At 49.4% G+C, this 27,211-nt stretch overlaps 1 protein-coding gene across 4 annotated transcripts in view; it reads right to left on the reverse strand.

Moving 5' to 3' along the window:
* The window catches only part of DLGAP2 (DLG associated protein 2), a 634,262-nt gene that overhangs the window by 380,254 nt on the left and 226,797 nt on the right, over positions 1–27,211 (reverse strand). For 3 of the 4 annotated variants that reach the window (XR_008710212.1, XR_008710210.1, XR_008710213.1), the window contains one exon: positions 11,262–11,578. The exons of the other annotated variant lie outside the window; for it this stretch is intronic. The gene's annotated coding sequence lies outside the window, so the exon portion shown is untranslated. Of the gene's footprint in view, positions 1–11,261; positions 11,579–27,211 lie in introns of those variants that run through there. 4 annotated transcript variants of the gene reach the window in all.

Raw genomic sequence — 27,211 nt, forward strand, 5'->3', positions numbered from 1 at the left:
TAATAAACTATTCTTAGTGCGTCATCTTATAACGAGGCATTAAGACTATTAAGATCTGGGCCCACACGCTGAAGATACATCTGTCTCCACATGTGCCCGTGCTGTGCCATCACTTTACATCAAGGATAAAACAGTCTTGTATTGAGGACACCTTGTGGCCAAGACGACATGGGCAGCTGCCTTCAGCCAAGTGGCTCCTGAAGGCACTGTGTGGACCCTGGGGCCAGCTCTCCCGGGAGGCTCTGAGACTGGCGGGTGCCTGGGCGTCACCTGGGGAGCGCCCTGCTTGGCTGCACACCCACCCGGGCTGCGCCCCGTACCTGGCTGCGCCCAGCTCCCGTGCCCCGCATCTGGCCACCACTGCAGGCTCCGTGGGGCCCCTGTGACCCCATATCCAAATCTGTCAGGGAGCTCGTGCAAAATGCAGGGTCTCTACCCCCAGGACCCGATGCATCAAGGTCTCTGAGAATATGCACTTCAAGTGAGAGAAAACACTGAGGCTTCTCAACACACATGTGTTCTTAGGTGTTGCTATATGTCACAGCGAAAATTTTTAACTAAAGATCAAGAAAAAGGGACGGGGTTGGGAAAAAAAATTCATTATGTGTACATGAAATACTCATAAGTGTTAAACTCATATACTATAACACTTAAAACAGCTGCATTTGTATGTTACAATTTATTGTTGATGGTTAAAAGCTGGTTGGAGCCCTAGGTGCAACAAGCCCAAGTCTGCCCTCTGCAGATGTGAGTCCAGTGTGCGTGTGCTGCTGTGCATGCATGGCCACGGCCCTGCAGGTCCACATCTACTGTTGCATGGAGTGGCTGCCATTTAGCCTCGGTTACAGCAAGTGTTTCAGAGCTGGATGTGGGGTCACAGAGGATATTCTTCTATGCATCTTACATTCAGAAAACTAAGATCATGGCATCCAGTCCCATCACTTCATGGGAAATAGATGGGGAAACAGTGGAAACAGTGTCAGACTTTATTTTTCTGGGCTCCAAAATCACTGCAGATGGTGATTGCAGCCAGGAAATTAAAACATGCTTACTCCTTGGAAGGAAAGTTATGACCAACCTAGATAGCATATTCAAAAGCAGAGACATTATTTTGTCAACAAAGGTCTGTCTAGTCAAGCTATGGTTTTTCCAGTAGTCCTGTATAGATGTGAGAGTTGGACTATAAAGCAAGCTGAGCATTGAAGAATTGATGCTTTTGAATTGTGGTGTTGGAGAAGACTCTTGAGAGTCCCTTGGACTGCAAGGAGATCCAACCAGTCCATCCTAAAGGAGATCAGTCCTGGGTATTCATTGGTAGGACTGATTTTGAAGCTGAAACTCCAATCCTTTGGCCACCTGATGTGAAGAACTGACTCATTGGAAAAGATCCTGATGCTGGGCAAGACTGAGGGCAGGAGGAGAAGGGGACAACAGAGGATGAAATGGTTGGATGGCATCACTGACTCAACGGACATGGGTTTGGGTGGACTCTGGGAGTTGGTGATGGACAGGGAGGCCTGGTGTGCTGTGGTTCATGGGGTCAAAAAGAGTTGGATACGACTGAGCGACTGAACTGAACTGAACTGATGTGTCTTACCTTTCCCACAGTAAACCAGAGAGAAAATCACAATGAATTTAACTTTAACACAGGAGAAAAGGCTAAGTATTATTCTCATGGGATATTAAGTAAGGAGTTTAGCAAGATGTGCAGACATCTCATGCTGGCTCAATACTTCTATGTGGGCGGACCCTGGGTGGGAACCAAGGAGGAAAATGCGCCCAAACCTTAAAGGCCCTAAGATTACCTAGGCATAAGAGGCCTCATATTCAAAGCATTTAAATTTCTAACACTGCTCACAGTGTTATCATACATTTTCCCAGTAACTTAAGAGAAAATGGATATAAAATCCTTACAGTATAAAGACTCAGACACAATAGGTTTTTAGTAAATTATTGATGACATCCTCATCACCATTCTCCCTTGGGACATACTTATAGGAATTTATCCTAAAACAGGATGTAACTTCTTAATGACAGAGACTTCACTTTGTCAATCTCTTATCAATGTCATTCTGAAAATTCTATAATTTACCATGAGTGCATGTGCATGCTCAGTTGCTAAGTCATGTATGACTCTGCGATGCCATGGACTGTAGCCCACCAGGCTCCTCTGTCCATCGGATTTTCCAGGCAAGAATACTGGAGTGGGTTGCCATTTCCTTGTCCAGGGGATTTTCCTGACCCAGGTATCAAATCCAGGCGTCTCTCGCATCTCCTGCATTGGCAGGTAAATTCTTTACTACTGCACCACCTGCGAAGCCCATAATTTATGATACTTCCTGAAAAGCTGAGTTCCAATTGTGACTCAAACAGTAACTTCGTGGCTATTTTTCCATTTTTCTCCTCTGTAGATGGCTCACGTTGTATCAATACAGTTGGGGAAATCGCTTACTCACAGTTACAGGTACACTGAGTTTTAAAGCCAGAGGGAGTCCCCAGGGGAACAGCTCATGGCAGCTGCTCATTTTTCAGAAGAAAATAAGAGACCCATGAGGGAATGAGTTGCTCCTGGACGCTGGGCTTCAGTGGCAGAACCATAGACAAAGCCATGCCCACTGATGCCCTGTCTGGTCCCAGACCCCTGTGATCTCGGGGCCCCAAATCAAACACATTATTTCTACCCAAAGAATCTAACCTGACCAATGATCCAGACTGTGCGGTCCAAGTACACGAGACCAGTATTCATCACTGTACTCTCTGGTTATAAATCACTTTGAGCAGAAAAGGTAAGACCCGGCCGCAGACGCTGGGTGCCTCACAGGGACAGTCTCAGGTCTCTCTTGGCTCATAGGAAGTAGGCACAGTCACCGGCCACCACTGTCAGCACAAGGAGGCAAGCTTTCAAAGCAGCCGTTGTGACGCCAGGAGAGCCCAGCTCAGAACAGAGAACACTGGTTCTGCAGTCAGATGTGGCACAGCCAATTTCCACCCTCTTCACTTACTTCCTGCTAAACCAGGACTGTGTCCTCCTCTTTAAAACAATAAGTAACCTCACAGGACAGCGAGGGGGTGGTGGGAACACATACCATGGCCGCCCTGCACCATCTGTGTGCGATACACACACGCCCCCTCTTAAACCATACGCCATTCCTATCAGGGAGGTTTTTCTTTGCAGATTAAGAACCTGAGACATTCCCTGGGTCAAACAGTCCCCAGCTGGCACTTTAACCCATGCAGGTGGGCCCCAGACCCTGAACTACTCATACACAATGTGCTGGAATGATGTCAAGTCCACTCCTGAAAGCCTTAAGACTCTAAGATGTTCAAGCAAGAAGGAAAGATTACATTTCATCTCTTCACACAAGGCAGGCATGGAGATCTACGGACGAAATCTGAGAGCTCCAAAATAAACCATTACAGGCAATTTTCTACAAGGATGTCAAGACCATTCACTGCAGGAAAAACCAGCATTTTCAACCAATGGCCCTGGGACAACCAGATTCCCACAAGTGAAAATAAGGAGTTGGATCCCTACCTCACACCATACATAAAAATTATTCAAAATGGACTGTAGATCCATGTGTAAGAGCTGCAACCACAAAACTCTTAATAGGAATAATTCTTTGTGGCCACATTCAATGATTTTTTTTAGACACTACAGAAACAGCTCAAGTGACAAAAGACAAAAATAGGTAAACTGGATTTCATTAAAATTCAAAATTCTTGTGCTGAAGATACACCATTAAGAAAGTCAAGAGACAACACTCAACATGGGAGAGAACATTTGCAAATTATAAACTGATAAGAAACCTGTATCCAGAATATATTAATTGTTCTTACAAATCAATAACAAAAAGACACATAATGTAATTCCTTTAAATCAGCAAAGGATCTGAACAGACATTTCTCCCAAGAAGATATATAAGTGGCCAATAAACACACACACAGATTCTCAATATGATATCTTTCAGGAAAATGCTAGTTAAAACTACAGATACCTCTGTACATTTACAGAATGTCTATCATAAGAGACAGATGATAACAAATGTCGGCAAACATGTGGAGGCATAATCCTCATGTTTGCTGGTGGGAATGCAAAATGGTGCAGTCACGTGGGGACCAGTGCGGGGCTCCTTAGGAGTCAGAGTCACCATACGACCCAGGGATTCCTTCTGGTTTTATATCCAAGAGAAAAGAAATCATGTGTCCACATACGTGTTGTTCACAGCAACATTATCCAAAATACAACAGCAAGAAAAAAAAAAGAAACAATGCAAACGTCCATCCATTGATGAGGAGATAAATAAAACATGGCATAGCCATATAATGGGTTATTATTTGGCAATAAACGGTGCTAATATGTCCTAAAACACAGATGAAACTTGAAGCTTTGCTAAGAGAAAGAAGCCATACCGAAGACCACATATCATATAATTTTTTATATAAAATGCTCTCAATAAGCTAATATACAGAACCAGAAGGTAGGTTATTAGCTGCCAGGAGCTGAGGGAGGGGAGAGAGGGTGGAGACCACTCAAGGGGACAGGTTTCCTCCACCGGTGACAGAAACTGTCCTGGAGAGAGTGCCGTTGTGGTCCAGCTGGTGCGGTGGCCAGTTCTGCATGGAGGCTGAAGTCTGCTGAAATGTGTACTTGAGTCAATGTTACAGAACAGGGATTATATCTTAGTGCCATTGTTTTCAAACCTTACATTGTGTTTTGACAGAGCAGAAAAGCAGATGCAGCCTGGTGCCTCCCAGCCTGGCGCTTACCCAGTGACCGCTCACTGGGCACCTGGACGTCCAGGTGAACCACAAGGTGAGCGAAGCACCGACAGCCTCTGTCCCACCCTGGTCCTCAGGCGCGAAGGGCATTACACCGCACTGACACTCGTGAAACCGAGGCCATGGACAGATGCTGCTGTGAGGGCGACAGCACACACGCGCTCACACTCATGCTCACAGACACGCGCTCACACACGTGTGCTCACACATGCACTCACACACGTGTGCTCACACGTGTCACGTGGGACGCTGGGGCACCGAGGTGGAGAAAGCATGCACACATCGCAAACTCACCAAAACACCCACATTTGAATGTATTATTACTTGGGTGTCTCTGTGAACTTTTTAACATAGGAAATTTCATGCAGCCAGTTCCAAGGACACACACACCCCTGCAAAGCCACAGACACACAGGGCTGGGGGCTCAGGGGGTTTCAGGTCAGAAATACAAATCCAAAGGAGCAGAGACTTCTGACTTAGAGGTGCCGTGGAATGTGCATCCTGGTAAGACGCACATTTTGACATTCTTAACAGAAAACAGCAAAGCAAATGCTTTTATACCATACAGAGTTAGAGACTGCAGTAGAGGCAGAACAGAAATGAAACCATTAGGGAAATAAAGGTAATTAAACTCACATTATGCTTCAAAAATAATGTTTTTGTTAATAACTGCCTGGTATTATTCTATTTACCACCAATTTACTGGCAACTGGACAGCTTTGCTACCGCTGGGTTGCTTGTTGTAATTTCTAATAGAATAAATCAACAAAATTGAATAGCAAATTTCTAGTCTTCCTCACCTAGTCCTCCTCCACCAACCAAACCCCGAACACGTTCACCTCCTGCACCCCTCACTGCATAGCGGGGACACGGGCACAGAGAAGCTGGACCACGGTGGCGGGGCCAGGCGCGGCCCCGAGTGACCCCCCGGCAGGGAGCCTGGCTCCGGGAAGCTCCCCCAGGACGTGGCCGGAGGCCCCTCCCGCGCCAGGCCCTCTGCGTGCGCCACAGAGCAGACAGCAAGGCAGATGAGAGCGCGTCCCGCAGAGCTGACGGTCTCCTATAGGAGGTGAGGAACAGAGCAAATGTGCTTACTTTTTCGTGGGCAGAAAAGAGGAAGAAAATAGGTTTACATGTTGCAGCCTCTAACACAGTCAGGAACATGCATGTCAAACAGAGATAAAAGCATCGAAAGTAAAGGAGGGGACCCGGGGACGGGGTGAGGTGACAGGCGAGCCCCAGGGGGCAGGGACAGGGGAGCTCACAGGGCTGAGAATCAGCTTGGTAGCCAGGACCCCAGGGCCTGGGGAGGAGGGAGGTGACAGCCACGGAGTCGGGCCTTTGGGGGATGCAGCCCCGGGTTCTGCTGGTACGGGAGACGGGAGCCTGGGTTTACTGGAAGGAGGGTTCAGAGTCCTGTGTCCGGGAGGCTCCTGGGGCAGCGGGGGTGAACGCCAAGGAGGCACCCTGGGGCTCTGCTCTCTGCCCTCTCTCATGTGCACCTGCAGCAGACCAGGCCAGGCACTGCTCTCTTTACGGGGTTCACTTTCATGAGATAAAGACAGTAAGCAGCCGACAGAGACTCATGGTCAAAAGTTGAACCATTACAGACTCCAAGTCATGAAGAGTGTTTCCTGTGAACTCACAGGAACCCAGCCTGGACTTGCTTCCTGCCAGAGCTGCGTGATGGCTTCCAATCCCTGGGCCACAGACCCGGCACATGAAGCTGCCCACACGGACGCTGTGCCCACAAGTGTGCTGTGGGGGGTGCGGCTAGGGCCGCGGCCTCTGGCCAGTCTGAGGGGAAAGGAAGGTGGACAGAGCCCACCTGGGGGCGACGCCTACGGGGTCCCCCACCTGCCGGCACAGAAGCCCTCCCTTTCAGGGCCGGTGCTGACTCCACAGGCAGGTGGACTGCTCCACCTAGGGGACATATCCGTCCTAACCAGGGCTCTCGGGGAGCTGTCCGGGGTGGCCACAGCAGGCCAGGCAGAGTCATCACTCTGGGATTCGCCCCCATCCGCCAGCAGCTCCCACAGCAGACGTGGGGTCCGTTGCCCCGCAGCAGAAATGGGGCTGGGAGGAAGCCCCTCCTGCCCGCAGGCAGGCCGCCTCCTCCAGACGCCTCACAGCTCACCACTGTCCTACTGCTCTCAGGCACATCCAGCACTGAGGCCACGGCTCCCAACTCTGTGGAAAACCCAGGAGGAGGGAAAGGGTTGAGCGCATCTGTCCAGAAAGCGATCAACTCCACAGTGATGCTTCCCTGCATTGACACCAGCATCATGGTCTGGCTCTGACTCCCTGCTCCATCCCAGACAAGAGGTGCCCATTTTTTAAAGAGGGGGGAACTCTCTTGGCACACTGACAGCAACAAGATGTGATGTGAAAACATGAGGAGAGGTTCCAAGAACTCTAAGGGTCACACGAGGCCCCGAGAGTGGCCAACGGAGGAGCTGAGCTGGGGGAACACCCCAGCACATCCAAGCCCCAAGGTGCGGGTGTGCTGGCCAGCCCCCCAGGACACAGTCCTCACTCCAGTGGGGAGAACGCCTGGGAAAGACAGCTGCGTGTTGGGACAGGTGGGACTGCCAGGTCTGCGTGCGAGGCCGCCGCAGGTGCTCAAGCAGGGCTGCAGCCACAGTGGGTCTGGGAGACCCCGGCGGGCACCGAGGGACAGGAACACGAGAGGCAGATTGTAACCAAACCCATTCAGGAAGCTTGTGATCAGAGCCCGAACACGCGGCAGGACCTGTGTTAATAAGCCCACGCGCCTGACCCCCAGCGTTTCTAGGATGAAGGATAACACCATGGCTTTGACATGATGAGCTTGAAGCTATCCTGAAAGATGTCCATTCCCTGGTAAAATCAGCTGATAGGTGCTAATGCTGAACCTGTCTTATTTCCCCAAATTTCAGTGACCCTACAGTTATATCTCACCTTACAATTTTATTTAAAATCAGCCCATCAAGGGTCAAGAGCAGATAGCAGGTACTTGCCCTAAAGTAGAAGGAAGAGAATTCTGCACCTCTCCCCAGATCCGGCAAAAATTCGAAATGCTTCCTCAGCCTGTAACAGAAACTGCCCGAGGTGAAGGGCTGGGTGCATCCCACGCACCTCGATTACAGCAGCATCCTGACCATCAAGTTCTGCTGGATCACAGGGGCCGGGACCCACTGACACACCCCCAGGGAAAGGCCTCTCCGGGTCGCCGGTCAAGGGCCGTGAGCAGCTCTCTGCTGGATTCTTGCGGCTACCGTCCAGCCCATCCTGATACCGGTGTTTCCACAGGGGTCAAAGCGAGGACATCGGGGTTAAGACAGAATTTCTGGAAAATCATAGACACATATTCACCATGGGATCATTCCACCAGGTCAGGCCCTTGAAGGCATAAAAAGTGGGTGCAATGAGACAGACAAACACTAGTCCCTCAAGCAGACGGAGACCCTTGAGAAACCCGCAGGCACGTGACACCACCCACAGAATCCTCAGACCTCCTCGCTAAACTGTCTTCTTTTCTGAGAAATGACCAAGTTTGCTGTGAACAAACATCGGCTCACAGTTACATGAACAGTCCTGCCCCACGCCATCATCTGGACTCTTGCCTGGTTTCAGATTTGGTTGCAATTCTGTTATTTCTTCCAATAGTCTAATTTCACACAGAAATGGAGGCCACAGGGAAGAAAGCCGCAAAATTAAATCATGAACCAGAGAGGTCTTTTAATTTACCCAAATTAGGAAACTCATAAGAGACTTACTTTCTGAGGATTACTGCTAACTTTTAATATTTATTTATTGCCCTAAATGCTATTTAAGAATTATCCGTTCTGCCACTTGGTTTCCAATTTGGTGTCTAGCAGAGGCTCCTCTAGGGATGTGAAAATCGTGCTTTCACGGGTGGCCAGTGGCAGTCTTGTTTCTTTCCTCAAGTTCAGGCGGCTGTCCTCAGCGCCGTGTGAAGCTCCCAGCACACACAACACTGCAGACTCAGGGCCCGGGGTCATTCTTGGGCAGAACTCACTAGAACTGGGCCACCAGCACACAAAGGGGAAGGGTTGCCTGGAAGACCCGTCCCTGCAGTTACACACCCTCAGCGAGCGTATGACGAAGGACCACCAGCCACCAGTCTCCCCATCCACATAGGCTCTGCACCCACCAACCCTGCCCACGGACGCACCCCTGGCCCACGGACGCACCCCCAGCCCACCTGACATGACACCCTGCCCACGGACGCACCCCCGGCCCACCTGACATGACACCCTGCCCACGGACGCACCCCCGGCCCACCTGACATGACACCCTGCCCACGGACGCACCCCCGGCCCACCTGACATGACACCCTGCCCACGGGCACGCCCCCGGCCCATCCGACACGACACCCTGCCCACGGGCACGCCCCCGGCCCATCCGACACGACACCCTGCCCATGGACGCACCCCCGGCCCACCTGACATGACACCCTGCCCATGGACGCACCCCCGGCCCACCTGACATGACACCCTGCCCACGGGCACGCCCCCGGCCCGCCTAACATGATCCTCTCGTGGCTCACAAGCACGTGAACCTGGCAGTCTCTCAGCTCTGCAGCTCCACACGGGGTTCCCCTGCCCTGAATCAACCTGTCGGCTCCATGCCTGGGAAACCTGCCACCTTTCTGTCTGCAAGGGCTCAGCTTAGACCAGCAGTTCTCAGCTGTGGTCACCAGACCAACAATGTAGGAGCCACCTGGGAACACACCAAAACCGCAGCTGCTGAGCCCCCCACCCAACCTACTGAAACAGCAACTGGGTGGGTGGGGGGCTCAGCCGTCTGAGCGACAGTAAGATCCCCTCACGCCTGGGGCTGATAGTGTTTGTCCGACCAGCAGGGAGATGTCGGCTTGAACCCCTGAGTGGCCTCAGGAGGTTCCGGAAGCCAGGTCTGCATGTTTCTCTTTGGTTAACCTTCTAGGATGACAGCTCTCCAAGGAGCCGGCTGTCGCTCACTGAGCAACACACGCGGCTCCCAGGAACCACAGGCGCTAAAGACACTGCAGAAGCGCCCCCTAGTGAGGCCTCTGAGAGTAACGCACACGTGGCCCTGGGGCCCTCGCAGGCAGGTCCTGCCTCCAGGGGACATCAGGGCCGATACCATCCCCTTTGATCCACACAAGCAGGCCCTGCTGGGCTCCAGGGGGCAGGGGTCAAGGAGAGACCCCGAAAGTCTGACAACCAAATTAGAGTGGGGGCAATGCTGGCCCCCAAGGATGGGTGGCTCACTCTCCTGAAGGGTTTGAGTAAGACCTGTAGGTATAGACAGGCTTACCGAGGCTTCCCAAGAGGTGGTAAATAAAAAGGGAGCAAAACGGGGCAGTCGGCAGGGGGTGGGGTGGGAGGGGTGGGAGGGGCGGGAGGGACCCTGTGCCCCAGGGAGGCAGGGCCCTGAGCTCCTTCCACTCCTTCGTCCTGGAGGCAGCACCATGCCTCTGCCTACCCACTGCCCAAGGTGGGAACAGTGCAGGCGACTCGGCCCGGAGATGACGTCCGGCATCAGGGCACGGCACATGGCACAGAGCCTCCCTGCATGGCTGGGGGCCCCATCAGGCTGATGAGGAAGAGAAGCTGAGCCCGAGCATCCCCAGGAGAAGGTAACCACACGTCCATGTCCAGCCGCAGTGAGCTGCTTCCAGACACAGCCATGGGCAGATAACCCCTCCTCTAGTTTCGGAGAGTCCCTGTGCTGAGCACATCTGCACTCTGATTTTACTTGCGTGTCCCTGGTCCCATCTCTCGATGGCCTCCTGGCTTACCTCACAGGCTCCAGCACGTCCCCTCCGTGCCGCCAGCCTCCCATCCAGAGGGGCCTTCTGAGAACACAGTCACTCCTCTGAGCAGAACAGCACCAAGCTCCAGGTCTCCACGAAGCAGCCAGGCCACGCCCACACCTGTCACAGGTGTCCCGCTCCTGCCTCACCAGCTACCTGCCTTCCCCACACACCTGATTGACTCATGCTGCCCCTGAACACACCTGTCCAGGAGACCAGATGCATGGGCTCCACAGCACCTGGGAGCTGCTGCTCTGCCCGCAGCTGGTTCTGGCATCATGTTTGTTCACCTCCTGAACAAACAGGCTAACGCACAGGGCAGGAACGAGAGCTCGGAACACACGCTCAGATCTGCTCCCAGCTTCCTCTGTGTTTCTGGGCTTCACTCGCCTGTCCTTCCCTGTCCCCCAACACGGATAGAAGTGGGCTGAGCCATGTGTCTGCTATGAGAAGCGTGTGGTGTGAGCCTGGAGCCCGGGCCAGGGGACGAGGAGCTAGGGCTCCAAGGCCCACCATGTGCATGTTGATGGGGTGCTGCCCTGTGACCCTGAGCCTGCCCCCTGCTCAGCTGGGTCACCTTCCAGGCACCAAGCACTCACCACCCGGCACAAACTCGTCTCCTGAGAAACAGCCTAGCAGCCACGAGAGCACAGCACTCAGGGCAGGACACAGGGCAGACAAGGACGTCGTGACACTTTATTTGTCTTGAAAAGTCACCATCCCCAAGTACACAAACGTCAACAACACTGTGGTTCATTTCTGAGGCCTGGGCACAAGTGCATCACTCCTCAGAGCCACAACACTCTGGTGACAAAGGGCCGCTCCCAGGAAGAACAGGACATGCCTGCTTCTCCAGAGGCCCTTCCCAGCCTCAGGAGGGACTCGCAGTTTAACAGGAGGAGGAACTGATACCAGCATCAGAAACAGTCTCTTCTTGTTCACGTCCAGCATCTGGCTTCTAGGATGCGGTAAAACCTTCCAGTACACAGCAACCTAAAAAGAAGACCCGATCAGAAAATGTTTAAATCAACACTCGCACACTCTGGGTCCTCTACCATGTACTTAGCATGCCAAACACTAAGGTCATGCCAAGCCTGAGGTGGAGGCTACATCTACTTGACTGGAGACATGGCCTGCTGAGCCCCTCACCGGAGAGCATCCCGGGTCCTGGCACCTGCTGCTCCCAGTGCAGGCAGACACCCCAGGCTCCAGGGGCTCCCTTTCAATAAATGAACCAAACACAATGCCCAGTCCACAATGACTGAAGCTGGCCAAACGCCCCAGAGGCAGAGGTCTTTTCAGAAATGTGTGTTACTAAGTCACATGATGGACACAAACTTTAAAACCATTGCTGAGCAGGGGCGAGAGTCCCAGGGACTCCTCCAGGAGCACAGACTCCCATTCAGCGGGCAGACTTGTTTGTTCAGGGCTGAAGATGCAGACTGAAAACGGTGGTCAGCAGTGGATTCATGGACTATTTTAAAAACCTTGTTTTAAATGTAGTGGAGAAATCGTCCAAGCACCAAAATGATTTTTATTTTTTTGGTAAAATTATTCTTAATAAAAACAGACTCATTCAAACACTTCCGGTCTTTTGCATTAATGCACTTTCTGAAGGGATCACAGATTTTGTGCATGCTTTGAAAATGACCTCAGGACACTTTAGAGGAATTGGAGCACCCCACTCAAGGGTGCTCGGCTGGCTGACCTAGTCTGGGAGGACTGACCAGGCTAAGGAGGGGGTGCTGACGGGACCACCTCGATGGTAGGACTGACCAGACTGGGCATGGCTGACAGGAGCATCCTGCTGGTGATACTGGCAAGACTGGAGTGGGCGGGGCTGGCAGGACCACCTCACAGGCAGGACTGCCCAGACCAGCAGGGCGGCCGACCATCTCGCTGGCAGTAACAGGTGGCTCTGGGCACCTCCACCTGCCCAGTGCCCGCCGCCCAGGTCTCCAGCCCCAGACCTCGCTGCTCGGGTTTCCCAGGACATCTGTGAAGCAGGCGAGCTTGTTCTGTACGGGGCACAGGCCGCACCCCGACACAGTGGGGGGACTCTGTGATGCGGCGGCAGTGTGGGGCGGGGGGGGGGGCTCTGAAAACAGAGGCGGCAGAAGAGCCCCCGGCCTTGAAGGAAAACAGCTTTTCTTAAAATTTTACTATTTTTGAAACAACAAAAAACAACTCACAGTTCCCAGGAGGCCGTGTGGCTCTGCCGAGGGTTGGGCTCAGACCCTCCACCTCCTGAGATCAGAGGCGGGCTCTATTCTGATTCTTCCCTCCAGGAGAGACCGGGGAGCCCGCACCAGCTGCTCGCACTGGTTAAACTTGATGTGAGGAACGAAACAAGAGTGGACATTTCTGGTTTCAGTGATCATCCACAGAGTCCCCAAAACAGCGAGAAATGACCACATAATTGTTGGGGGAACAGTCACAGTACCCATTTTAAAACTTGTAACTGCCCTTGTGGGTATTTTAGCAAATATTTCAGCTGAATAACATACTAGTATGATTAGACTGATATTAAATGTTAGCTTACATATGAATAAAGTTTATATATAAATGTTGCATTTTGCTCAAATAAAAAGTTTGAGCCATCATGGAAACAACCTGAGTGTTCATCGATGGATGAACAGATGAAAAAGTACAGTATATTTATACATATACAGTGTATATATATACAATATACATACACACACGATGGACTATTATTCAGCCATGAGAAAGAAAGAAATCTTGCTACTGTGACAACATGGATGGACTGGAGGGCATTACGCTGAATGAAGTCAGACAGAGAAGGACAAATATTGCACAGTATCACTTATGTTCAGAACAAAAACTAAGAAGTCAAACTTTTAGAAACACAGAGTTTCCACTGGGGGGTGGGGAAACAGCTGGTAAACAGGTCGGACCTTCAGCTCTGAGATGGAAAAGATTGAGGATCTAACTTAAGCAGATGATGACACTGTGCCGTACCACTGACATTTGCTGAGAGACGATAACAAAAGTCCTCACCACCACCACCAAGAAATATGAATACTGAACATGTGAGGTGGTAGGTGTGTTAATACGATGTATCAAATCACCATCACACACACATATCTCACAATTTTATATCAATTATACCTAAATAAAGCTGAACTAAAGAAATCTGAGTCATACCAAATAATTTATTTCAATTTATTTTATTAAGTTTAATTTCACTTTTCAACATTTTTGATTGAAAATGACAAAATTAATATGTAAACAGTAACAGAACTGTGGCCTTCTGCCATTGTTGGGAATTTTTTGTTTCCAGATATGGAGATGAATGCAGTGACAAATGAAGAAAATTGTCTTTAATATAAGTGACCTGCAAAGAAAAGAAAAACATGGTTAGAAAATCTGCAGCACAGCCAGTGGTTTAGATCACAGGATGAGGGTCTGGGTGTCATATAGCCCATGATGCATCAAGGAAGTGGGAATCACGGTCATAGAACCAAATGAGAAACATTCAGCAAACATAGTACTCCACTGCTTACAGCGATCTGATCACTGTGGTCATCAAAGGCAGGTGCTGACACCTGGTAGGCTGGAGCCGAGGAAAATGATGGCTGCCCATGCTGCCACAAAGGCCCAAGCTCTTGCTTTGCAGGATGGAGTGGGGATCTGAGGTCTCCAGATCTCTGGGGACCAGCTTGTCAACCCCAGGCCCAGGGTACATGGGCACCGTCAGCACAGGCGGCTCCCTCATCCCTAGGCACCTGCACACAAGGCCACTTGCCCTTGTCACCGGCCATCTCGTTCAGATAGAACGTCTGCTGTGAGTGCCCACGGTGCCTATGAGCTTCCTAGAATGTCCAATTCTGTCTCATTTTGTCTTTCTCATGGAGGCTCCAGCTAGGCCTGCGATGCTCACAGCTAGGAAGACCTGGCGACCTCACTGTTTGTTCACAGGCCCCATGCTCCTGCCTGGCCTTCCCTGACCCTCTGCTGCATCTTCTCCATCATCAGTTCAGTTAAGTTCAGTCACTCAGTCGTGACTGACTCCTTGCGACCCCATGGACTGCAGCACACCAGGCCTGCCTGTCCATCGCCAACTCCCAGTTTACTCAAACTCATGTCCATTGAGTCAGTGATGCCATCCAACCATCTCATCCTCTGTCATCCCCTTTTCCTCCTGCCTTCAGTCTTTCCCAGCATCAGGGTGTTTTCAAATGAGTTAGCTCTTCCCATCAGGTGGCCAAAGTATTGGAATTTCATATTCAGCATCAGTCCTTCCAATGAATTTTCAGGGCTGATTTCCTTTAGGATGGACTGGTTGGATCTCCTTGCAGTCCAAAGGACTCTCAAAAGTCTTCTCCAACACCATGGTTCAAAAGCATCAATTCTTGGGCACTCAACTTTCCTTATAGTCCAACTCTTACATCTATACAAGACTACTGGAAAAACCACAGCTTTGACTAGACGGGTCTTTGTTGGAAAAGTAATATCTCTGCTTTTGAATATGCTCTCTAGGTTAGTCATAGCTTTTCTTCCAAGGAGCAAGCATCTTTTAATTTCATGGCTGCAGTCACCATCCACAGTGATTTTGCTGGAGCTCAAGAAAATAAAATCTGTCACTGCTTCCACTTTTTCCCTTTCTGTTTGCCATGAAGTGATGGGACCAGATGCCATGGTCTTAGTTTTCTGAATGTTGAGGTTTAAGCCAATCTTTTCACTCTCCTCTTTCACCTTCATCAAGAGGCTTTTTAGTTTCTGTTCACTTTCTGCCATAAGGGTGGTGTCATCTGCATATCTGAGGTTATTGGTATTTCTCCTGGCAATCTTGATTCCAGTTTGTGCTTCATCCAGTCTGGCATTTCACATGATATACTCTGCATATACTCTGCATGTACTCTGATGTACTCTGACTTCCCTGGTGGCTCAGATGGTAAAGCATCTGCCTACAATCCAGGAGATCTGGGTTCGATCCCTGGGTCAGGAAGATCTCCTGGAGAAGGAAATGGCAACCCACTCCAGTACTCTTACCTGAAAAACCCTATGGACAGAGGAGGCTGGTAGGCTAGTCCATGAGGTCACAAAGAGTCGAACATGACTAAGTGACTTCACTTTCACTTTCACTCTGCATATAAGTTAAATAAGCAGGGTGGTAATATACAACCTTGATATACTTCTTTCCCAATTTAGAACCAGTCTACTGATCCATGTCCAGTTCTAACTGTTGCTTCTTGACCTGTATTCAGATTTCTCAGGAGGCAGGTCAAGCGGTTTGGTATTCCCATCTCTTGAATAATTTTCCACAGTTTGTTGCAATCCACACAGTCAAAGGCTTTAGCATAATCAATAAAGGAGAAGTAGATGTTTTTCTGGAACTCTCTTGCTTTTTCTATGATCGAACGGATGTTGGCAATTTGATCTCTGGTTCCTCTGCCTTTTCTAAATCCAGCTTGAACATCTGGAAGTTCTCGGTTCACATACTATTGAAGCCTCACTTAAGAGAATTTTGAGCACTACTTTGCTAGCACATGAGATGAGTGCAACTGTGTGGTAGTTCGAACATTCTCTACATTACCTTTGATTGAAATGAAAACTGACCTTTTTCTTTGAACTCCACGGACTGCAGCACACCAGGCTTCTCTGTCCTTCACTATCTCCTGGAGTTTGCTCAAACTCATGTCCATTGAGTTGGAGATACTATCTAACCATCTCATCCTCTGCCACCACTTTCTCCTCCTGCTCTCAATCTTTTCCAGGATCAGGGTCTTTTCCAATCAGATGGCCAAAGTATTGGAGCTTTAGCATCGGTCCTTCCTATGAATATTCAGGGTTAATTTCCTTTAGGATTGACTAGTTTGATCTCCATGTTATCCAAGGGACTCCCAAGAGTCCTCTCAAGCACCACAATTCAAAAGCCTCAATTCTTCAGCACTCAGCCTTCTTTATGGTCCAACTCTCACATCCCTATATGACTACTGGAAAAACCGTAACTTTGACTATATGGACCTTTGTCAGCAAAGTGATGTCTCTGCTTTTTAATATGCTGTCTGGGTTTATTATAGCTTTCCTTCCCAGGAGCAAGCATCTTTTAATTTCATGGCTGCAGTCACTGTCCAGTTTGTTGGAGCCCAAGAAAATAAAAATCTGTCCCTGCTTCCACTTTTTCCCCTTCTGTTTGCCATGAAGTGATGGGACCAGATGCCATGATCTTAATTTTTCAATACTGAGTTTCAAGCTAGCTTTTCCACTTTCCTCCTTCACCTTCAACAACAGGCTCTTTAGGTCTTCTTCACTTTCTGCCATTAGATTGGTATCATCTGCATGCATATCTCAGGTTATTGATATTTATCCTGGCAATCTTGATTCCAGCTTGTGATTTATCCAGCCCAGCATTTCTCATGATGTACTCTGCATAGAAGTTAAATATGCAGGTTGACAATATACAGGCTTGTTTCAGCCCTTTCCCAGTTTTGAATCAGTCAGTTGTGCCACGTCCAGTTGTAACTGTTGCTTCTTGCTACATGTGCACATGTCCATAAACGTTTATATTGATTTCTCCTCTCTGCTTGTGTATGTATATGTAAGTATATATAAATGGACACAGAGAGAGGAATGAACAGATTATCTGGAAAGAAGCAGAACCTAGTAAAATTTAAGGCCCTATATCACACACATAGCTTCCACATCCTGATTGAAAGGTTGTTGCTGAACCACGAAAGATGCCAGGATTCTTGGCCTCCAGAGGAGAAGAATTCAATCTGGGGCCAGAGATGAGGCTTGATCGCTTGGAGCTTTTGTGTAATGAAGTTTTATTAAAGTATAAAAGAGACACAGAAAGCTTCTGACATAGGCATCAGATCAGATCAGATCAGATCAGTTGCTCAGTCCTGTCCGACTCTTTGCGACCCCATGAATTGCAGCACACCAGGCCTCCCTGTCCACACCAACTCCCGGAGTTCACTCAGACTCACGTCCATCTAGTCAGTGATGCCATCCAGCCATCTCATCCTCTGTCATCCCCTTCTCCTCCTGCCCCCAATCCCTCCCAGCATCAGAGTCTTTTCCAATGAGTCAACTCTTTGCATGAGGTGGCCAAAGTACTGGAGTTTCAGCTTTAGCATCATTCCTTCCAAAGAATACCCAGGGCTGATCTTCAGAATGGACTGGTTGGATCTCCTTGCAGTCCAAGGGACTCTCAACAGTCTTCTCCAACACCACAGTTCAGAAGCATCAATTCTTTGGCGCTCAGCCTTCTTCACAGTCCAACTCTCACATCCATACATGACCACAGGAAAAACCATAGCCTTGACTAGACGAACCTTTGTTGGCAAAGTAATGTCTCTGCTTTTCAATATGCTATCTAGGTTGGTCATAACTTTCCTTTCAAGGAGTAAGCGTCTTTTAATTTCATGGCTGCAGTCACCATCTGCAGTGATTTTGGAGCCCAGAAAAATAAAGTCTGACACTGTTTCCACTGTTTCCCCATCTATTTCCCATGAAGTGGTGGGACCGGATGCCATGATCTCCGTTTTCTGAATGTTGAGCTTTAAGCCAACTTTTTCACTCTCCTCTTTCACCTTCATCAAGAGGCTTTTGAGTTCCTCTTCACTTTCTGCCATAAGGGTGGTGTCATCTGCATATCTGAGGTTATTGATATTTCTCCCGGCAATCTTGATTCCAGCTTGTGTTTCTTCCAGTCCAGCGCTTCTCATGATGTACTCTGCATATAAGTTAAATAAACAGGGTGACAATATACAGCCTTGACAAACTCCTTTTCCTATTTGGAACCAGTCTGTGGTTCCATGTCCAGTTCTAACTGTTGCTTCCTGACCTGCATACAAATTTCTCAAGAGGCAGGTCAGGTGGTCTGGTATTCCCATCTCTTTCAGAATTTTCCACAGTTTATTGTGATCCACACAGTCACAGGCTTTGGCAAAGTCAATAAAGCAGATATAGATGTTTTTCTGGAACTCTCTTGCTTTTTCTATGATCCAGCAGATGTTGGCAATTTGATCTCTGGTTCCTCTGTCTTTTCTAAAACCAGCTTGAACATCAGGAAGTTCACGGTTCACATATTGCTGAAGCCTGGCTTGGAGAATTTTGAGCATTACTTTACTAGCGTGTGAGATGAGTGCAATTGTGCGGTAGTTTGAGCATTCTTTGGCATTGCCTTTCTTTGGGATTGGAATGAAAACTGACCTTTTCCAGTCCTGTGGCCACTGCTGAGTTTTCCAAATTTGCTGGCATATTGAGTGCAGCACTTTCACAGCATCATCTTTCAGGATTTGAAATAGCTCAACTGGAATTCCATCACCTCCACTCGCTTTGTTCGTAGTGATGCTTTCTAAGGCCCACTTGACTTCACATTCCAGGATGTCTGGCTCTAGGTCAGTGATCACACCATCATGATTATCTGGGTCGTGAAGATCTTTTTTGTACAATTCTTCTGTGTATTCTTGCCATCTCTTCTTAATATCTTCTGCTTCTGTTAGGTCCATACCATTTCTGTCCTTTATCGAGCTCATCTTTGCATGAAATGTTCCTTTGGTATCTTTGATTTTCTTGAAGAGATCCCTAGTCTTTCCCATTCTGTTGTTTTCCTCTATTTCTTTGCATTGATCGCTGAAAAAGGCTTTCTTATCTCTTCTTGCTATTCTTTGGAATCTGCATTCAGATGTTTATATCTTTCCTTTGCTCCTTTGCTTTCGCTTCTCTTCTTTTCACAGCTATTTGTAAGGCCTCCCCAGGCAGCCATTTTGCTTTTTTGCATTTCTTTTCTATGGGAATGGTCTTGATCCCTGTCTCCTGTACAATGTCATGAACCTCATTCCATAGTTCATCAGGCACTCTATCTATCAGATCTAGGCCCTTAAATCTATTTCTCACTTCCACTGTATTATCATAAGGGATTTGATTTAGGTCATACCTGAATGGTCTAGTGGTTTTCCCTACTTTCTTCAATTTCAGTCTGAATTTGGCAATAAGGAGTTCATGGTCTGAGCCACAGTCAGCTCCTGGTCTTGTTTTTGCTGACTGTATAGAGCTTCTCCATCTTTGGCTGCAAAGAATATAATCAATCTGATTTCGGTGTTGACCTGGTGATGTCCATGTATAGAGTCTTCTCTTGTGTTGTTGGAAGAGGGTGTTTGCTATGACCAGTGCATTTTCTTGGCAAAACTCTATTAGTCTTTGCCCTGCTTCAGTCCGTATTCCAAGGCCAAATTTGCCTGTTACTCCAGGTGTTTCTTGACTTCCTACTTTTGCATTCCAGTCCCCTATAATGAAAAGGACATCTTTTTGGGGTGTTAGTTCTAAAAGGTCTTGTAGGTCTTCATAGAACCATTCAACTTCAGCTTCTTCAGTGTTACTGGTTGGGGCATAGACTTGGATTACTGTGATATTGAATGGTTTGCCTTGGAAACGAACAGAGATCATTCTGTCGTTTTTGAGATTGCATCCAAGTACTGCATTTCGGACTCTTTTGTTGACCATGATGGCCACTCCATTTCTTCTGAGGGATTCCTGCCCACAGTAGTAGATATAATGGTCATCTGAATTAAATTCACCCATTCCAGTCCATTTCAGTTCGCTGATTCCTAGAATGTCGACATTCACTCTTGCCATCTCTTGTTTGACCACTTCCAATTTGCCTTGATTCATGGACCTGACATTCCAGGTTCCTATGCAATATTGTTCTTTACAGCATCGGACCTTGCTTCTATCACCAGTCACATCCACAGCTGGGTATTCTTTTTGCTTTGGCTCCATCCCTTCATTCTTTCTGGAGTTATTTCTCCACTGATCTCCAGTAGCATATTGGGCACCTACTGACCTGGGAAGTTTCTCTTTCAGTATCCTATCATTTTGCCTTTTCATACTGTTCATGGGGTTCTCAAGGCAAGAATACTGAAGTGGTTTGCCATTCCCTTCTCCAGTGGACCACATTCTGTCAAATCTCTCCACCATGACCCACCCGTCTTGGGTTGCCCCACAGGCATGGCTTAGTTTCACTGAGTTAGACAAGGCTGTGGTCCTAGTGTGATTAGATTGACTAGTTTTCTGTGAGTATGGGGGGCAGAAAGAATATCACCCTGCTAGTCTTTAGATGGATGTTATATAGTCACTAGCCGTCTGTTAATATAAGAAAGGAATGTCTCAAAACTCAGAATGGCACCAGGCCCCTCACCCACAAGATGCATTTTGAGATAATCTCAGTCATCCAGGGCCATAACACGATTGACTTGAATCTCCTAGAAAGGCAGATTACCATACAAATAGTTCCGTTTACATGGATTAGGAGAACGGTGTATAAGGATAACATACTGGTTTGTCAAGTCAGTTCTGAGCCTTTAGGCGAACTGATCCGAAGACAGAGTTTGGGGTAAATGGACAGTACATTAACATAGCTTAAGACAAACATTTCCATAAGAAAAATGTATTGATTAGCCCAAAATTTGAGAAAAGTTAAGTTCAGGTGGAACCAGGTGTCATTATGGCAACAGTATTTTAAGAGAAACCTCTTTTTAAATTGGTATAGAGAAGGGAAAAATACATCACTAGTTTATTTCCTCCTGCCACTAAGAGAGAGATAAAAAATGTCTGACACTCGCAGCCTATCTCCTCCGCTTGGAGACCCCTGGGCTTCCTGCCTGTTACCCACTCAGGATCAAGGTGCTCACACTGGCCACTGATTCTCACATTCACCATCTTGGGGGATGGGCAGGACCTCTTGACTGCTTCTCACCGCCAGGGAGCAGCGTCTCCGGCAGCCCGTGTGTCACCTTGGACTCTCCTGTCTCTTCGGTCAGGGGAGCCCATTCATTCCCACAAAGACCCTATACCGCTCACGCTCCATGTGTCCATGGCTCCTTCATGCTGACAAGCTGTCCACAACTGTCTCAGGACCCTTCCCTAAAACCAGCAGTGACAGGGAGCTGGGGGAGGCTCCTGAGAAACTGAGAGTGGAGAGGGCAGTGTGACAAGACAGGAAGCACTGAGACCACACTGCAGAGAGGACAGAGCCGCCCCTCCTTATGCCCACAGCCCCGCGTGTCCTGACCCCGTGGTAGTCTGGAACTCACAGGCAGATGGGGGGCCAGAGAATCCCGGATGAGAAGACCCTGGCTCCCTGACCTTTTCTCCACGGAAGTACACTCAGTAAAATCACTCGACACTAAGTATTTCTGAGTCTTAACCTGAGTTACGACTTTAGCAAATTATTTTGACTCCTGAACTCCTTTTATCACATCAGTGGATGGTTTATCCAGGCCTCTGGCTGCCGACATGGGTTTCTGCCTGCCCATAACTTGTTAGTTTATAATTAGGGGAAAGCCACTCCAACGACTAGACCAAAGATGTTAGCTGAGCTCAGTAGACCCAACCCACAGACAACAGGGAGTCTCTGCTGACAGTCAGTAAGAGAACACCACAGGCCACAGGCCAAGTCCTGTCTGTGTCTCAGGGAGCAGTCCTGTCACCTAGAAATGAAATAGGTCACCTCAGCTCTGCTCCTGTGATTATTTCCCAAAATGTATTGTACTTTATGGCTGGCAGCTTCTGATCTTTCCTTGCCAGAAAATTAGGAAACCCCACACATTGGGAGCCTCCTTGTGCTTCTAATATCAAGCACAACCACCTCTTCTCAATATTTAAGATGTCGTCCTCACTGGCTCCTTTTATTCAGGAATAAATTAATATTGAAATTAGTATCAATTGCTCTGTAAACACATGACCATCACAGGAACAAACTTCCAGGACAAACAAGCCCTTTGGTTTTCCATCCGAGCTCACAAGGCGCCTTGGGCAAGTTACCACACTTCTTCCTCCCAGTTTCTTCATCTGGGAGATGTGTGTAAGGACATCTTGTCCCAGTGGGAGACTGATCAATCTCTCTGTCTGCTCTCAGGGCTTCAGGGAGCAGCCTGTGATACAGGGTGAAGCAGGGTGGACCCTGGCCACGCTCGGCCAAACAGATACCCCTCTTAGGAACTTTAAATCTGCAGAGAGATTCTGTCCAGCTCTGGAGTGTGGACACGCACGTGAGCCCAGAGCTGGAGGGCAGTGTGGACCAGCATCCGGGCCAGCCTCTCATTTTGCTGCAGACAGCATGGGCGGGTTTTCTGCCCTTTGAGCCCTACAGTCCTAACACCAGTGGCCAGACGTCCTGGTGTTGTCAGACCCCAGCCACACTGTTACCGGGATCCTCTCACTCCCAAACACACCCCGACTTAGCCAGTAAACTACATGGTCACGATCCCCGAGGCCTCATCGCCCTGTTAGCTTCAGCACAGCATCAGGAGAGACAGTGTGTGTGGAAGGCTTCTGAAAGCTGCTGGGCTGCAACGAGCAGGCTCTCACCAACTAGGGTAAGAGGCCACGGGCTGCACTCAGAGCAGAAACCAGTAGTGCACATCCCCCTGGACCGCACGGAGGCACCGGCCCGGCGTCCGACCGCAGTGGGCAGAAGCAGCAGCACACAGCACACTGAGGGGAGAGAACACGACAAAATGTAACTGCTCTCATCTCTAGAAGCACAATCACATCGAAGCCAAGTCTGCAAACTGTTCACAGAATCCACAGGAGAAGCAGCCGTGTTCCACAGAATCACTAAATCCTGGCATCAGTGACTCACCTTCAACCCAGAAGTAGTCTCCACTACCAGGTGAGGGCAGCAAACTCTTCTTGGTCCCCATCCATATGGGGGGGTGGGGGCATACTCCAGACACAGGGAAACAGGGCCCTCTCCTGCTTTAGACTCTTGGTGGAATCTTGCATTGTGGAATTATCGCAATGGAGATGCTCCAGTCCGGGCACTTCTCAGCCTGGTGCAATTACCTCAAGATGCAGAACCATGATGGGGAGAGATGTCTGAGCTCCAAACAGCAGGAGGTGTGAGAGCCACCTGTGTGCACATGTGAAGAGGGACATGTGATACAGCACGCTTCCCAGGTACCATATGAAAAAGCTGTTTGTGTTCACCATGAAAGACTAAGGCTTATATGACAGCAAGCATCTACAGTGGTTAGGATGGCCTCTGACAGGTGCTCAGACGCTCCCTATAGAGGGGAGACAAGGACCATTTTACCAGGACTGACCTTCTCCGCTGCTTCCTCCATGACGTGAGGAGACCAGAGGGGGCCGGGCCAGTGCTCCCCAGAAGCGTGTCCACCAGCTCCCAGGTCCAGGGCTGCCCTGCAGACTGTCTTCAGTAACAGCTGCATCAGCTGCAGCTGCTTCTCGCTGCACGAGTCAGACGTATGGGTTTGCAAAGTAAATCCACAAAATGAGGCACCAAATAGTTCTTAACAGACAAGAAGTGGAAATCCCAAAGAGCAATGATGTTTGAATTGAAGTGACAGTTGAAATGGGTTTCCTTTGAATTAACAAAATATTTCTAAGAAAGAACAAGATCTAGAATTAAGTACCCAATGAAGATGAAAATCATGAACCATGTTTAAATGTCACAGGTTACTAAATCAAGGAGTCTTCAGTTTGAGAGGAATTAACTTTAATGTCTGCAGAGAGGCATGTGCGCTCACCACCTGGTATGTGCAGAACTGAAGGGGGCCTCGCGCCCCCAGACCTCAGTGGAGGGTGGGGTAGCCTGGCTGGACCTGATGGCAGAGACCACTCACAGAGCGGCCAGGAGCCAGCAGGCTGACTAATAAGACATCAAATCCTCAGCGGCCTTCAAAAAAATCATTTGTTCCTCAGGTCAAATCAACTGCCATAAAAAAGAACCACCACTATTGATTACACAGCCACCTCCCCAAAGTCTACAGAACTTTCTAATAAAATGGCAACTGGCATCTCCTGACATATGTTCTAAGTGGACCTCAATTATAAGAGGAAGTGAGTCGATTTTATTGAAGGAGAGGAGGAATGAGAGGCGGCACAAGAAACAGAACAGCATTGCCAGTAAATCCAGGAGCCAAGACCCCAAAAAACACAGGGAGGTGCAGATGACAAGACATTTTATAAAGGAGGCCCTTAGACCAAAATGAAGAAGAGGGTTTCCTGATGCTGGGCCACCCATCAGGGCCCCCGCTCCATGCTGACAGCACATAGCACATAAACCCCCCGAAACATTAAGCGAGGTGTGGGATGCAGGCTCCCCGCCCAGGTTCTCGGGGGCCTGGCAGACGAGGACTGTGAGAAGCACCTGTCCCTGGGCGCCCACGGCCCTGCTCGCTGTCCCTCCTGCTCCTCTCGGCCCCTGGTCAGGGTGAGCAGTCGGCACCGGCTCCCTCGCACAGGAGGAGGGGCCCAGCAGAGCCCCTCGCCTGTACCAGGCTGCCCTCAAAGGCCATCCAGGCAGTGCCTGAGGCTGGCGGCGGCTCTCCACCCTTCCCCAAACAGGGCAGCTGACTGCTGACAGCAGACGGCGGCTCACCAACCGTGCAGGCACAGCCTGGCTGTACAGGACAGCCACGTCCACCACAGGGCAGGGCCCCTACACATCGGCAGGACTTAAAGGCATGTCTTCAGTGTGTTCAATTGCATTTGAAATTATAGCAAATCAACAACAAAATACCATTTATGTGCAAACACTCACTTTGTTCCCTTTTCAAGAACACAATTTCTGAATAACATCTTATGAGAATATGACCATAATTCTGTTAAAATCCTATGATGCAACTGGTGTCAGTTCTCACATTAATAGGTACTAGTTGTAAAATCAGTGTCAAAGAAAGCTGAAATAGTTTAATGTCTTCATAGAAACTAATTGCAATCAAATTTCCAAATGACCTTTTTAATTTATGTTTTTCTTCTAAGAGACATTTACCTCTTTATCAAAACCTTGACCCTGAATTTCTTAAATGCTTCCTAATTAAAAAACAAATATGTCCAAAGGCAAAATAGATCAGGACCCTGTTTCACTGATCAATTTGGATGAAAAATGGGAAACACATTAAAACTTATTTGAGCCTGAGGAGTTACATCATTTTCAGCCCACAACCTGAGAGCACCGACTCAAAGCCGCTCTAACCCGAACCAGGAAAAGAACACATCAGCTCCTGAACAGAGGGAGCTTCCCACCAGAGAGGTAACGCCTCCTCCAACACCGAGCACCGAAGGACAGGTGCTACCCTGACCATTGTGGCTCATTTTGCCTTTTAAATGCCTTTGCTATGGAGTTTGAGAAACAAAGTCTCCTGTTTCTGGGCTCAAAATAAACCAAACTGCTGTTCCCTAAAATCATGATTTTAGCTGAGACAAAATGTCTTGCCCCACGACCGAATCAGTCACCTCCCTGATGCTCCCCACACACGGAGGGTGGAGCGGCCAGCTCTGGGGTGCTTGCTGCCTGCACCCCAGACACCCGCAGAGAACACGCCTGCACCTGATCCTTTACAGTGGTCCCCGCATACCTGGAGCCACCCTGACCGCACGGCTCCAGGTCCTTAGGTCCAGCAGCAGATGAAGGAAGTGTTTGTCTTTATAACTGGAGACAGGGGTGAGCACACCATATGCACGGACCTGGGAAAGCTGATGCCTGGGTCCTCCTGCAAACGACGCCTGCCCCCCAAGGACCACAGCAGCAGAGACGGTGGTGAGCACCCACGACGGACCAGGCCCTTAGACACAGGATGCTCACGTGAAACGCATGTCATAAAGGAAGCTTTCTCTTCAGAAACAGCATCACAGGCTGGTTTTCTGCCCAACTTCTCTTTGACTTCAATTGTGCCCCACTAAAACCTAAGTCCTAGGACTCACGCCAGCAGTCAGACTTCTAAACCACGTTCCCAGAAAATATCTGTGACACCAAATTTCAAGATGGGAACTTGCTAAGAATGTGAGGCGTGCCATGCCGACCAGGTGAGTGGTGCTCCTCCAGGACAGGCAGGGGCCCAGGCGCTGGGCGGGCTGCCCCACAGGCTGGGGGTGCTGGGCCTCTGGCCTCCTCTGCGCTGTGACCCCTGAGTGGGAAGCACGGGGCCGGGCTCACTGCACGCCCGCAGGCTGACCACGGTCCCCTCGGAGAGCACGCCGTCACCCATTAGGGAAGCAGCAGAAAGGGTGCCCAATGATGGCGCCATCGGCTGCTTTCAGGGTGTGGGCTCTGACTCTGCGGACGTGCCGGGTTTCCTCTGAGAGGGTTACAGACCCGTGGGGGGTCCAGGGGCACAGAGTGCCCAGTGTGCTCCCACCAAGGCTGCCCCTGAGCCCCCGCCTTGTCCAGCCAGGCCACCCCAGACCTGGGAGCCCACCCTGCCCGTGGCTTCCTGCAGGGAGGTCCAGGTCAGCCCCCCGCAATCAGGACCCACGCCCCGGCGGTGCCTCTGACCCGTCTCCCTGCACTGCCTCTGACCCGTCTCCCTGCGCTGTGCCCGTGAGTCTCAGTCACTGTGTGACACCCATGTTCTGACACACTTGGATGATACTGGACATCATGACACTGTTCTGACAGCGTGACAAGCAGGTACAAGGCTGTGTCAAGCAGCTCTTACAAAACAGGGCAGAGCCTGATGCAGAGTGGGCTATACTTTGCTGGTATAACGTAAACCCAGCATCGAAGAAGCTTCTGCACTTACAGGAAAATGCTCATAAATTCATAAGAAAGTGAAATTAGGTCAGCAGTTAGCTCTGTTCTCTGATGGACCCAGAGGCTCGGTGGGAGAGTGTGAATACAGTCTGACTGCC

Source organism: Bubalus kerabau, chromosome 2, assembly GCF_029407905.1.
Source record: "Bubalus kerabau isolate K-KA32 ecotype Philippines breed swamp buffalo chromosome 2, PCC_UOA_SB_1v2, whole genome shotgun sequence".
Lineage (NCBI taxonomy): Eukaryota > Metazoa > Chordata > Mammalia > Artiodactyla > Bovidae > Bubalus > Bubalus kerabau.